Raw genomic sequence first — 11,819 nt, 5'->3', positions numbered from 1 at the left:
AATCTAATAATAAATTTTAAAAGATATAACTCTGTAAAATGCTGTGGGCAAGAAACTTGATTACGCGTATATTACCAAAGATTTAAAATCCTTCTCCATCGAATTGAATTACTAAATTGCAATTAAAATGTAATTCCATCAAATAAAATTTCATTCGGGGAAAAAATCTGCTGGAAGGAGAAATGTTTGCTTCAACTTGTAAATTTTTAAGATACTTTTTATTTCCACAAGTACAGGTGATTTTTTTCTTCTTCTTTTTCCAAATAGGAAAAAATCACATTAGTCAAAATCGTTGGTTTTTTAGGAAGAAGTTCTATTATACAAATAATTTAAAATGTTTTGTCCAACTTAAACGGATTTAGTCTTAATATTAAGAAAATCTCTGATACAAACATAAATAAATTCCCTCTTCAATAAATGAAACTTAGTAACTAAAAGAGCAATTTATTTAATGGGCTAAGTCAGGTTTTATTTTTGTTTCTTTTTTTCAGAAATAAGACATTTTAAAAATAATTGAGCTTTACACATGAGTACTTCGGAAAGAATTATGATTAAAACCTGTTACCACTTACCGTTAGGCAAACCGGGGAAGGTTTTCGTGGTTTTCCTCTCCATGTAACACAAATGGGGGATAGTCGGCTGCTCAACAACGGTTATAAAATAAAATAAAATGCAACCTATGTTTAAATTATATAATTATTCGTATTAAAAATAAATTAATTTAATTTAAATTGTGTCTATTTAAATAAATAATAAACTGTAGAGAATAAAAAGCTATAATCAATTCTTAGTCCATTTTTTTAAAAAGGCCTTTTGTTTCTTTTATTTATGTATCAAATGTTCAGTTTTATAAGTTTAATTTATTTAGTAAACAAGAGATTTTTTTAATTGTGTAGTAAATTTTGCATTTATTCTTCTGACAGCAAAACTTTTATTAATTCGTAGTTTAATTACATTTATGTTATAACTATTATATTTAATTCCCTTTTATTAGTTCAGTTGGGAAATGTGCAACTTTCTAGAGAACTAAATTTTTTTTCATTAAGTTTGATTGCTTAAGGGGAAAAAAGACAATAAAATTTGACTTGTTTATTTATTAAGGTTGGTTGGGATAAACTCTCAAACTCTCCATGTCTTGAAAAGGCTTTAAGAGGTTTTGTGTATCTTTAAATGCTTTAGCATTATCTTTAGTTTTGTGATAAACAGTGATAACGAGGGTGGTAATTTCAAATCCGTTAAAAAATACTGCACTTGAAAAAAATGAAAAGTTTAAGAACTTATTAATATTAATTTAGAAATTCATAACTAAATTTTTTTTTAATTGTAAAATGCACACACAAACAGTAGAATCCTAAATCAATGAATTTAACTACTATATATGACTTAAAAATTTATGGAACTGCTAGTAAGAAAAAAATGCTAGAAACTTCCTCCTCTTTCTCCTACTAGTTCCATTAATCATGCTTACATAATATATTTTTACATTTATCATAAAAACGAATCTTTTTGTATGCCTAAACAATTAAAGATGAACTAGTTATGCACGTTATTTTATATTTTAAAATTAAAAAAAATATCTGATCTGCACAACTTTTGCACTTTGAAAAGATTATATACATTTAATGCTTTTAAAATATGAGAGAAATCAAAATTTGCTTTGCTTTCAAAACGCAATAGTGAAATTTATAATTTTATGTAAAAACATTACATCTTTAATAACAAAAAGAATTAACAATTTTAACTACTAATTAACTAATAATTAAAATTTCAAAGCATAAACTTATAAGTACGCATGTCGTGTGCAAGTTTAGTGAATAACTGCTTTAATTTCTTGTTTTATGTGTTTTAATTTACATTTTTTAAATTTACATTTTTTTAATTTAATTTTTTTTTCTTTTTTTTTTTTTGTTTAAACAAGTGCTGCGCGACTATTTTACTCAGATTTTCTTATACGTATTTTTGCTTGAGTATAAAGTTTAAAATTGATGGACTTGTTTTTTTAGGTCATTAACGTAAATAACGGCCACATCAGGGCGACTAAGCATATGTATTGATTAAAAAATTGCCTGGCAGTTAAAAAATTGAGCTTTATGAAGAAGAAATACAATTGTAAATTCGATAGTAACTTTCCGTCTAAAATGTATCCCATTTTATTATTTTTAATTAAAAAAAAGTTGAAATTGTCAAGAATACTTTATAATATCGCGAAATTTGGTTTATCTCCAGTTTAAAATATTTCTTTTTCAGAAATCATCCTTGTAAATTTTACCATACTTACTTTAATGAATGCTTGAAAATAAATGCCTTTCATCACTAATATGAAGTTTTTCTTTTAATCTTTTAAAACTTTTAAATTCTGGAAAAAAAATGGCCTCTGTTAAAAATGTCACAACCAGCCACTGGAGTGAAATTTCCGAAATTCCACCTCATTATAGATATATAACACGAAAATTGACTAGAACCTAAAATAGCTATAAATGTCCCCCTCCCTCAAATGGTCAGACGAAATATAGCTCTATCCATTTTATTGATTTTCTGACATTTCTATGTCCATCATGCTGATTGTTAACTTTGTCATATAGTTTCGAAATTTAGCTGAATTCCACCCTAGAAAGCCATGCGTTTATGAAGTATAGATTGCATTCATATGATAGATTAATGAAGAAGCTGACATAAAACTGATGGATTTTGCACTGTACTGATATTTTGTTTAATGTTGTTAATTTACGTCGCACTAGAGCTGCACAATGGGCTATTGGCGATGGTCTGGGAAACATCTCGGAGGATGATCCGAAGACATACCATCACAATTTTGATCCTCTGTGGAGGGGATGGCAACCCCGCTTCGGTAGCCCGACGACCTGCGCGCGAAGTCGAGCACTTTACGGTAGCACAGTTTAACGAGGACCAATACCGCACACCCTCGGTCCCTACGCAGACTGATCCAAGTGGTCACCCACCCGCACACTGACCGCAGCCAGTGATGCTTGACTTCGGTGATCTTATGGGAACCGTTTCTTAACGATCAGTCCACTACGGGACAAGGAAAAGCTTAAGATAAGAAAGCTTTCAGTGTAAATTGTGAATCAGTGAGATGCAGCTTGAATTTATTGAGTTTTCTATCTAGCAATCATCTGAAGCAGTTGTTTCGAAACATGCCAAAGTTTTAGTTTTACAAATCATTACTTAGAGCCAATTTCCCAAATTTCATGTATCATGCTCAAAAATCAGTGATATGTTTTCTTCATCTTATAAATGTGAACAAGAGTTTTCAACTATGAACCTTAAGAAAAAATCGATTCAGAAGTAGAGTAACAGACAAGCATTTAGCCTCGGTCCTCAAAATAAGTACATCTCACTTCGAACCTCAACATAAGGATCTTTTAAAAATGAAATCGCAATATTATTCACCTCATTAAATTCAAATCCCTTTTATTTATTTATTTTTTTTACAGAATTTTTTACTCCATCAAACCTTTTTCTCTCTCGATTTTTTGCCCTCGACCAAAAGAGTTTGCCCATCCCTGTTCTAGATTGAGGAGCAGTCTTTAAACAAAATCATTAAATTTTCATTTAATGGCCTGACAAAAGCTTTAGGTGATCATGTGATAAAATTATCACAATATTTGAAAATGTTGCAAATTGCTGGATGACCATTAAGAAATTTTTTAAGCCATTTTCGAACTACATGGACCATTTTGTATCATTTATGATCATATGCTGGAAAATTTGTATATCCTTATATTTAAACAATAAAAAAGTGTAATCAAGATGAGTAGCGTAATGTTAATTTTAATTAGTTGTTAATATATATGTGTATTAATTGTAATAGTGTCATGTTAAAAAGTAATAAAGACTTGTAAACAAGTATCTTAATAGTTTTTTATTATTAAGGTAAATAATTCCTTCAAAATTAATGGTTTATTTTCTTTTCTCTTATAATTTATTTAAAGTTGGAGTATATTGCCTACTAAATGTTGAATCTTATTTTGCCTTGCAAAGGTTTTGTTTTAATTAAACTTGCATTTAATTTATCAACTAGAATATTTAATTTTTTTTAAATTTAATTGTATGAACATTAAAAATTTTTAATGTTAAATTTATCGTTAAATGAACTTTATTATGTAATGTGACAAAAAAAAAAACATGAATTTTCTCATTATTTTGCAATTTATCTAAATTTTTTCTGATAATTGATTCTATTTTTTCCCTTAGTAATCAGTTTTTAATTTTAAACATTTAAAGATATTTAATTTCATGCAAACATATTACATGGTTAACATGTCGTTCTAAATACTTGTCATGCGGCCTTTCAATGGTCAATCTGCTGTGAATGTGGCCATTCACTCAAAAAGGTTGTGCATACCTATGCAAATTATTATGCAATTTTTTTTTACATCTTCAAATTCTTCAAATCTTACATCTTCGAATTCCCCCCCCCTGTCTATTTATAAGAATTTGTGATGTTACGCATGAGAATTTTCTTAATTATGTCATGTTAAATTAAGCTTTATTCCAAGTAAATACAAGACCCTACTAATATCCATACATCTTAACTTATTCTACTTTTTTCCCCACAAGTCCTAATTTAACATTTTTTAAATTCATTGCAACAAATATCTTATGAAACATTTTATAGGATTAAAGTACAATTAAGCTTGAGAGGATTTATAATTTTCGAACTAAGATATTTCATATAGTAGTTCTCAATATTAAACTGCTGTTTGTAGAAAATGCAACACCATGAAAGAATCATCAGAATCAAATGAAATTTAATGCAGAAACGACTTGTACTGATACAAATAAATGATGAAATTTTCAAAACAAAAGAAACAAATTAAGCGTCCGAAATCAGTATTTGGTGCAGCCACCACGCGCTGCAATAAGTGCTGCTATACGACGTGGCATGGAGTCAAACAGATGTTGAATATCTGCTTGAGGAAGAGAATTCCATATCGCTTGTATGCGCAACCAAAGTTCGTCTTTGGAAACTGCAGGACGCGGATCACGAGTGAGACGCCGACCAACCATATCCCACACGTGCTCAATAGGCGACATATCCGGCGAATAAGCAGGCCAAGGAAGAAGTTGCATGCGTTGTGCTGAACAGAAGTCTCTAACAGTCCGCGCAACATGTGGGCGTGCATTATCCTGCTGAAAGATAGCTCCAGGGATGCCTTGAAGGAAAGGAACTACTTCGGGCTGTAGCACTTCACGGACGTATCTGTTGCTATTGAGATTACCCTCAATTCGTATCAAATTGGATCGTCCATGATACGAAATCGCACCCCAGACCATAACTCCGGGTGTTCGACCACTATGTCATTCAATAATACACTCAGGAAGGCAGCGTTGACCGGCATAACGTCTAACACGAACACGGCCATCATGGGTCCACAAATTGAAGCGTGATTCATCTGAAAAGGCAACTTGGTGCCAATCAGCTCGCCAGCCTCTGTGCTCAAGAGCCCACTGCCGACGCAGCCGTCGATGATCCGCCGTGAGGGGAATCCTGTATAATGGCACCCTTGCACGCAATCCACGGCGCAGCAGACGACGACGAATTGACGAAGCCGACAATTGTACACCTGTAGCAGTAGACCAATGTGCTGCCAGCTGCCTGGAGGAAGCTGTGCGATTATTCACCGCCATGCGGAGCAGGTGTCGATCATCGCGCTCTGACGTCACCTTCTGTCGTCCAGAGCCTGTTTTTCGAGTTGTTCGGTGCTCGTCGGTCCACTGCTTCCAAACTCGCATCACTGTGGAACTGTTCCGCTGCATACGAGCTGCTATTGCGCGATAGGAAAATCCTCCTTCTCGAAGGCCGATTATCCTCCCTCGTTCAAACTCCGTAAGTTGCTTGAATTTCTTATTCTTCCGTCGTGGAGGCATACTCAGGTCTCACTAAACGTTTGCCACTAACAAATAATCATAGACTATTTTCAACGTCCCGCTACAGCACTTTATTTATACGCTTTCAGCATCAATTCAGAGGGCGCTGCGCGCGCCACGCACGCGCGATGGCTCTGAAACTTTATTAATTTGCATAATATCCTATAATTGACATTTGCTGCGAATTTCATTTGATTCTGATGATTCCTTCATGGTGTTGCATTTTCTACAAACAGCAGTTTATATATAAATAAAATGGTCTAAAACGATTTTTCATGGTCAGAAAATTGTTAAGGTTCCTTAATTAAAATATAAATTTATTTTTTCATAATTTTCTTGACACCCTTTCGTAATATAATTCTCTACTATTGTTATAATTCAGTTCATTAAAAATAGTAAGCGATTTAAATATTTTGATATTATTAGTCAATGGCAAATATGTTACATTAATTTTTATAATTAGCTTTATATAAAATTATTTCCAGCCAAAACTGTTATTAGGAATTAATTTCACATATTACTAAGTAATCTGGCAAAAAACATTTTTCTTTTGCTTACAGCTGGTACAATGGTGCACCCTAAGCAAAGGGTTAACTAATTTTAAAGCAGCCATATTCCATAAGGGGTACCATTTTAATCAAAAGAAGGAATTTATAAAAAAAGCAATACATTCATGAAAGGACATCTCTTCTTGTCTCTCTAAAATGCTCTACTCTTGATGCATGGTCTTATTCCAGGAGATAAAAAAACGAATTATTGTTCCGAATATTTTTGTAAGACTAAAAAATTGTTTCTACCAATTATCATGAAACTGAAAATTGAGGAATAAGTGAAACTTAAAAATTAAGCAGTTTTCAAGGACCATGAGCACCCTGTAAATAACGTTGAATTAGAGCTTCAATAATTAAAGCGAGATTATTGCATAAAATTGTTTTTTATTTTATTAGTGCTTATTTAAAATTTGAAAAGTTTCGTATACTAGAGATTTGATAGCCATTTGAATTAAAAAAATGGAATCAATTTGAACATGAGCTTCTAACAACTTATTTATGCCAAGAAAACATATTACAAAGGAAAATCTTTAGAATTAATTTCCCACATGTGCCCAGTGTTTAAAATATTATTTTCAGCAATGGACACCAGTTTCAATAACTATTTGTAAAAAAAAAAAAAAAACTAAAAACAAGATTATACAGGCGTGCACATTAGTTTACAAACAACCCTTTAATTACTAAGGCTATATAATCTTCAGAGTGCTATTTCTAAAAATATTTAAGACAAAAATGTTGGGTAATTTTGTTTAAATTTAATTAGTTTAAAAAAATTAATTGCTAAACCATAATTTTCAGCATAGAATGAAAATGTGGCATCTTTTTTGAAACATTACTTAAAACTGTCTATTAAGTGAAGTATCACTTTGACATTTGAAATTCTAAATACATAATTTATGAATATAATTAGTTTTTACACTTAGAATTCTGTAAAATGATGCATTAAGTTTCAATGAGATAGAATCTTAACTAAACATTCTCTCTTTGAAAAATTTTTTTTGTAAAAATTATACAACTTGTAAAAAATAGTGGGTGCTGCTTACAGGATATATTATTAAAAGGTACATTAACTCTGCAGTGTGAGAATTGGAAATTTATTAAAAAACATGCATATGAACACAGTAATTGTTGAACAAAACCCAAACACAATAGTTTTATTATATACATGACATACAAATACATTCTAAAAACACTGGATTTGAATATACAGCTAATTGAACCAACTTTCATCACCTAGGACAGACAAGATGTTTAATAATGACAGGCTGCTCCAGCTTTCATCACCAGGCTAAGTAAATGCTTGTAAACTTGGCTCCGCGACCCTCCTCAGAATAATGAAAAGAACAGACCTGAAATTCAACTTTTAAAACAGGCATGATTGCAACCATTTTCCACATCACCCAAGAGCAGGGCTGTAAACTCTGTAAGATTTTTTGAAGAGAAACTTAAAATTTTTACTTCCACAATTTTCTAAAATGAAACTCTTAACACTTTATAAATAAACTCTACAAGTATATACAGCTCTGCTCAAGAGGTACGGTTGCACAGATGCGTTGACCCCTTTTATTAGGTTGTTCCAAAAACTTGTTTAAAAACTGATTGTTATAATTAAAATACTAAACACTCTATAATTATGCTAATTTCTTTTTTATTTCAAATGATTAAATATCTAAAAAAAAACTTTAAAACAACATTGCTTAGGGTTTACAATTTTTATAATCCATTATTATAAATAGAAACAAGGAACAAGTAATAAGTACACCATAATCATTATGGAACAACCTAACAGCATATAGCAAGGCGGGTTCCCCAAGAGGTATATATTCCTTTTGTGTCATGTCCATTTCATACTTTTTCTCACTTAAATCTTTGAATTTCTTTATCCTTAACTTGAAGAGAAGAAAGGTTTACATTTTATAGATATCTTAGGCCTTACATTACTTTGTTTTATAAAATTCTTAAACAAGAATGGCACACTCGTTCAAATTTATCAAAAAAGGTGAAGAATGTTATGGATTTTATAAAATCTTCAGGCACTCATTGTTGGTTAAAATGGTCATGACACTATACAATAGAACACCAATCTTCTAAAACAAGAATTAAAAGGCAAAAGCATTAATGAAAATTTTTTTTATAGTATACCCTTCCAGGATTGTTCAACAAAATTTCTTAATCCTTCGTACTGGTATATAGGCTCTACCATTCACGGAGTAATCGATAGAACCTGAAAATAAAGTTATCAAGATTATTTATTTACAAAATACTTAAAACGATTATGAAAAACTGATTCTACTACAGCAGTTTTAAATCTTAATAGTAGGAAAGAACCCCAGCAATATAAAAATAATATCTAAAGACATTAGTGAGTTTATTAACAAATTAAAGTATATTTTATTTTGAAATCATAAAATAAGAGGAATGAAATTTTCTCGATTCATTAACAATTACAAATCAGAAATTTGTGTTCGGCAGTTAAATGCACACTCGTGGAGTTTTTGGTATAAATACAAAAGCTGAAAATTAAATAAATAGAGAGAAATATGGTTTCCATTGAAACGGAAGTTAGAAAAAAGCATAAACATTGAAAAGATTGTTGAATCACATTCTTTCTTAACATATTCAGCTATTCTATTTTTTATTTTGAAAAGCGCAACAGAAAATGCATATATTTTCAGGAACCTTCTCATAATTTATTCAAGATATAACAACTAAAATATAAAAAAATTTTATTCAGAGAAAACCCTTTTTTTTTTTAACACAACCACTGAGTTCTAAAAGGTAATTGGGAATCACAGTTTCAGCCTATCAATAAATAGATAATAGAGGTTTATGTGAATTTAGACAAGGTACCTACTTACCAATATGTAGAACAATCACTCCAAATCCACTAAACTCCTTAATTTTCTCCATTAAACATTTAATTTTAAACCCTGGAAAGTTTTCAAGCTGCACATTGCGACCCAGAATTACACCAGGAAGATGGGGTTTCAAATATTTCAACATTGAATCCCTGATTACTTAAGCCTTCATCTAAATGAAAATCTAGATTAAAAAAAAATTATATATTACAAGAAATACTCATAACATGCTTAAATAAATACTAGATCACAGAGTGTGTTAACTAATTAAATTCTTTTAGTTTATTTGTATATCTTTTTCAGACATTAAAAGTACTTAAATGTAGTTATATAAAATATATTTTTGATTTTAACAAATGAAACAAAATTAAGAGCTAAAATTACACCTCAATATGATTGAATTATGCATACAATATTACATGTATTATACAATACTGCGTTACAAATTACACCACGGGTTTTAATAGTTAAACAGATCACATGTTTTTTGAAAGCAAATGCATGCCCGCCACCTAAACACATTTTGCTATAACTGTTTAAATTCAGTTATCGGAAGATACAACACAGAAGATTTATATACCATAATATATTGCAGAATTGTAGTCATACATTATTTACTGAACTGTTTACATGTATAGAACATACATGTACATACATATACATTTATAGAAAAAAATACATAGTATTAACAATCAAGCGATTACAATATTAACTCCAAAAAAGGCAACACGAGATAAAATAAACAGATGAATAGTATAGAATAGAGTATTTAAAATTCAAAACTATAAATAAAACTTTTGAAAATAATAAAACCCTACAACATACCATAACAGATCTGATAACATGTTTGCGGAATTGAATATAATCACGGTTTCTTTATATTAGCTATACGTTGTTTATTCAACATTTACACTTGCATAGGCAAAAAAAAAAAACAACTATATCAATAATCGAGCGATTGTAATATTTATAAATATAAGATTTAACACTTGATGTAATAAACAAATATAACATAAAAATTGAATATTTTTTAAATTCAAAACTTATAATAAATAAACTTACCATAAGAGATTATCCAAGTCCTAAAATCAAGTATTAATTACTAAAATTAATAAAATCTATGTATATCTATAGCTAATCTAACACGTGCTACAATGACTACGAATGGAGCCAAAGCACTGACTGGCGACTAAAACAGCAAATAATGTAGCCACGAGAATTAAAATAGTAACCTTTTAATCGTTGCCACCACATAAAACAGACCTTCACTTCCTTTTAATCTAGGGCGAAAATCTACAAAAATCGTCGATCTACCGATAGTGTTGCCATCTGTAGTTTCTTTAGCCATTTCCTTTTCGCCTCTTTTCCCTTACTGAAGCAGATGCAAGATCGCACTTTGGGTCCCCAGTATTCCCTGGATGCCCCCTACTGGGGCGGGAGAGGTTTAAGCCCAGCTTATCGTTTATGAGACTTAATTTCTGCTTTAGTCTTACCTTAAAAGGATTTTTTAGTGAAAAAAAATTATCCGCGAGATGTTGTAAGGCTTTTAATTTTTTTCCAAAAAATTTGGCTGTTTCTTCGTGGAGTTGGCTTACATTTACTCAGGGATGTTTGTATCCCGGAAAAGAGGAAAAAGTGGTAGTAACATCATAGCATATTTCGCTTGTTTTCGCAAGGAATAAAAGCTCTCGACTACCAAAATTTATTAAAAACTATATTCCAGTCTAAGAGAAAGTCTTATTTGTATCAAAAGTGGTAGTAACATCATAACATATTTCGCTTGTTTTCGCAAGGAATAAAAGCTCGCGACTACCAAAATTTATTAACAACTATATTCCAGTCTAAGAGAAAGTCTTATTTGTACGTCTTAAATTTCAATATGCCTTAGTAATCAGAGCTTCTTATTTATACCGAAAACACGCTTGACATGGAATGGTATTTCCACCAGTTTCCTTTTTTCCGTGGCACAAGCAGCCATGCTCTCTGAAGGTTTCAATGCATGAATGAACGCGTTTTAGTGAATAATATGTCATTTTTATAGTTATGAGTTTGTGATTGTTAATAATGGCTGTCAGGTAAAGTTTTGAAAATCAGCACCCAGCAAACTCTTGATGCTGATTAGAAAAAAGTCACTGTAAGACAGTATTGTAAAAATGAAAAGCAATTGAGATTATAATTTTGAATGTTTAAAAAATATGTCAAAAACCCCTCATAACTTTGATGCATAAAAATATGCACTACGGGATAATTTAATCGAATTTTAAAATTTTTATCTGCGTATATAAATCTTGCCAAATTGCAGTTTTTTAAAGCTTTATTTTTGTAATTGAAGAAACATTTTAAATTCCGATTTTGCCGATGAAAACGCAAAAGGCACTTAAACTGTGGCCTTTTGCGTTTTCATCGGCAAAAGAGCTCTGAAGAATACATCATAAGCAAAACTTCAGTGGAATTTTCATGTATGATAGATGACAAAGAAAGGCAAACTTCATTGATAGATGAAAAGAAAGGAAAAATA

At 30.8% G+C, this 11,819-nt stretch overlaps 1 long non-coding RNA gene across 3 annotated transcripts; it reads right to left on the bottom strand.

Annotated features, from left to right (window-relative positions):
• Nucleotides 1-7,568: 7,568 nt before the first annotated feature.
• On the bottom strand, nucleotides 7,569-10,604 carry LOC147810855 (uncharacterized). Of its 3 annotated transcripts, none has more exons than XR_015432990.1 (3): nucleotides 10,364-10,604; nucleotides 9,302-9,485; nucleotides 7,569-8,667 (listed from the first exon to the last, which is right to left on the bottom strand). It is a non-coding gene; the product is annotated as an uncharacterized LOC147810855 (long non-coding RNA). The 3 variants fall into 3 exon arrangements; XR_015432992.1 differs by having other exon boundaries at nucleotides 9,302-9,473; XR_015432991.1 differs by lacking the exon at nucleotides 10,364-10,604 and adding an exon at nucleotides 10,127-10,231.
• Nucleotides 10,605-11,819: the final 1,215 nt, after the last annotated feature.

Source organism: Parasteatoda tepidariorum, chromosome 4, assembly GCF_982258835.1.
Source record: "Parasteatoda tepidariorum strain Cologne lab strain chromosome 4, Ptep-v5.0, whole genome shotgun sequence".
Taxonomy (NCBI): Eukaryota; Metazoa; Arthropoda; class Arachnida; order Araneae; family Theridiidae; genus Parasteatoda; species Parasteatoda tepidariorum.
The sequence above is the reverse complement of the archived record's forward strand: the minus strand, read 5'-3'. Positions and strand labels throughout refer to the sequence as shown.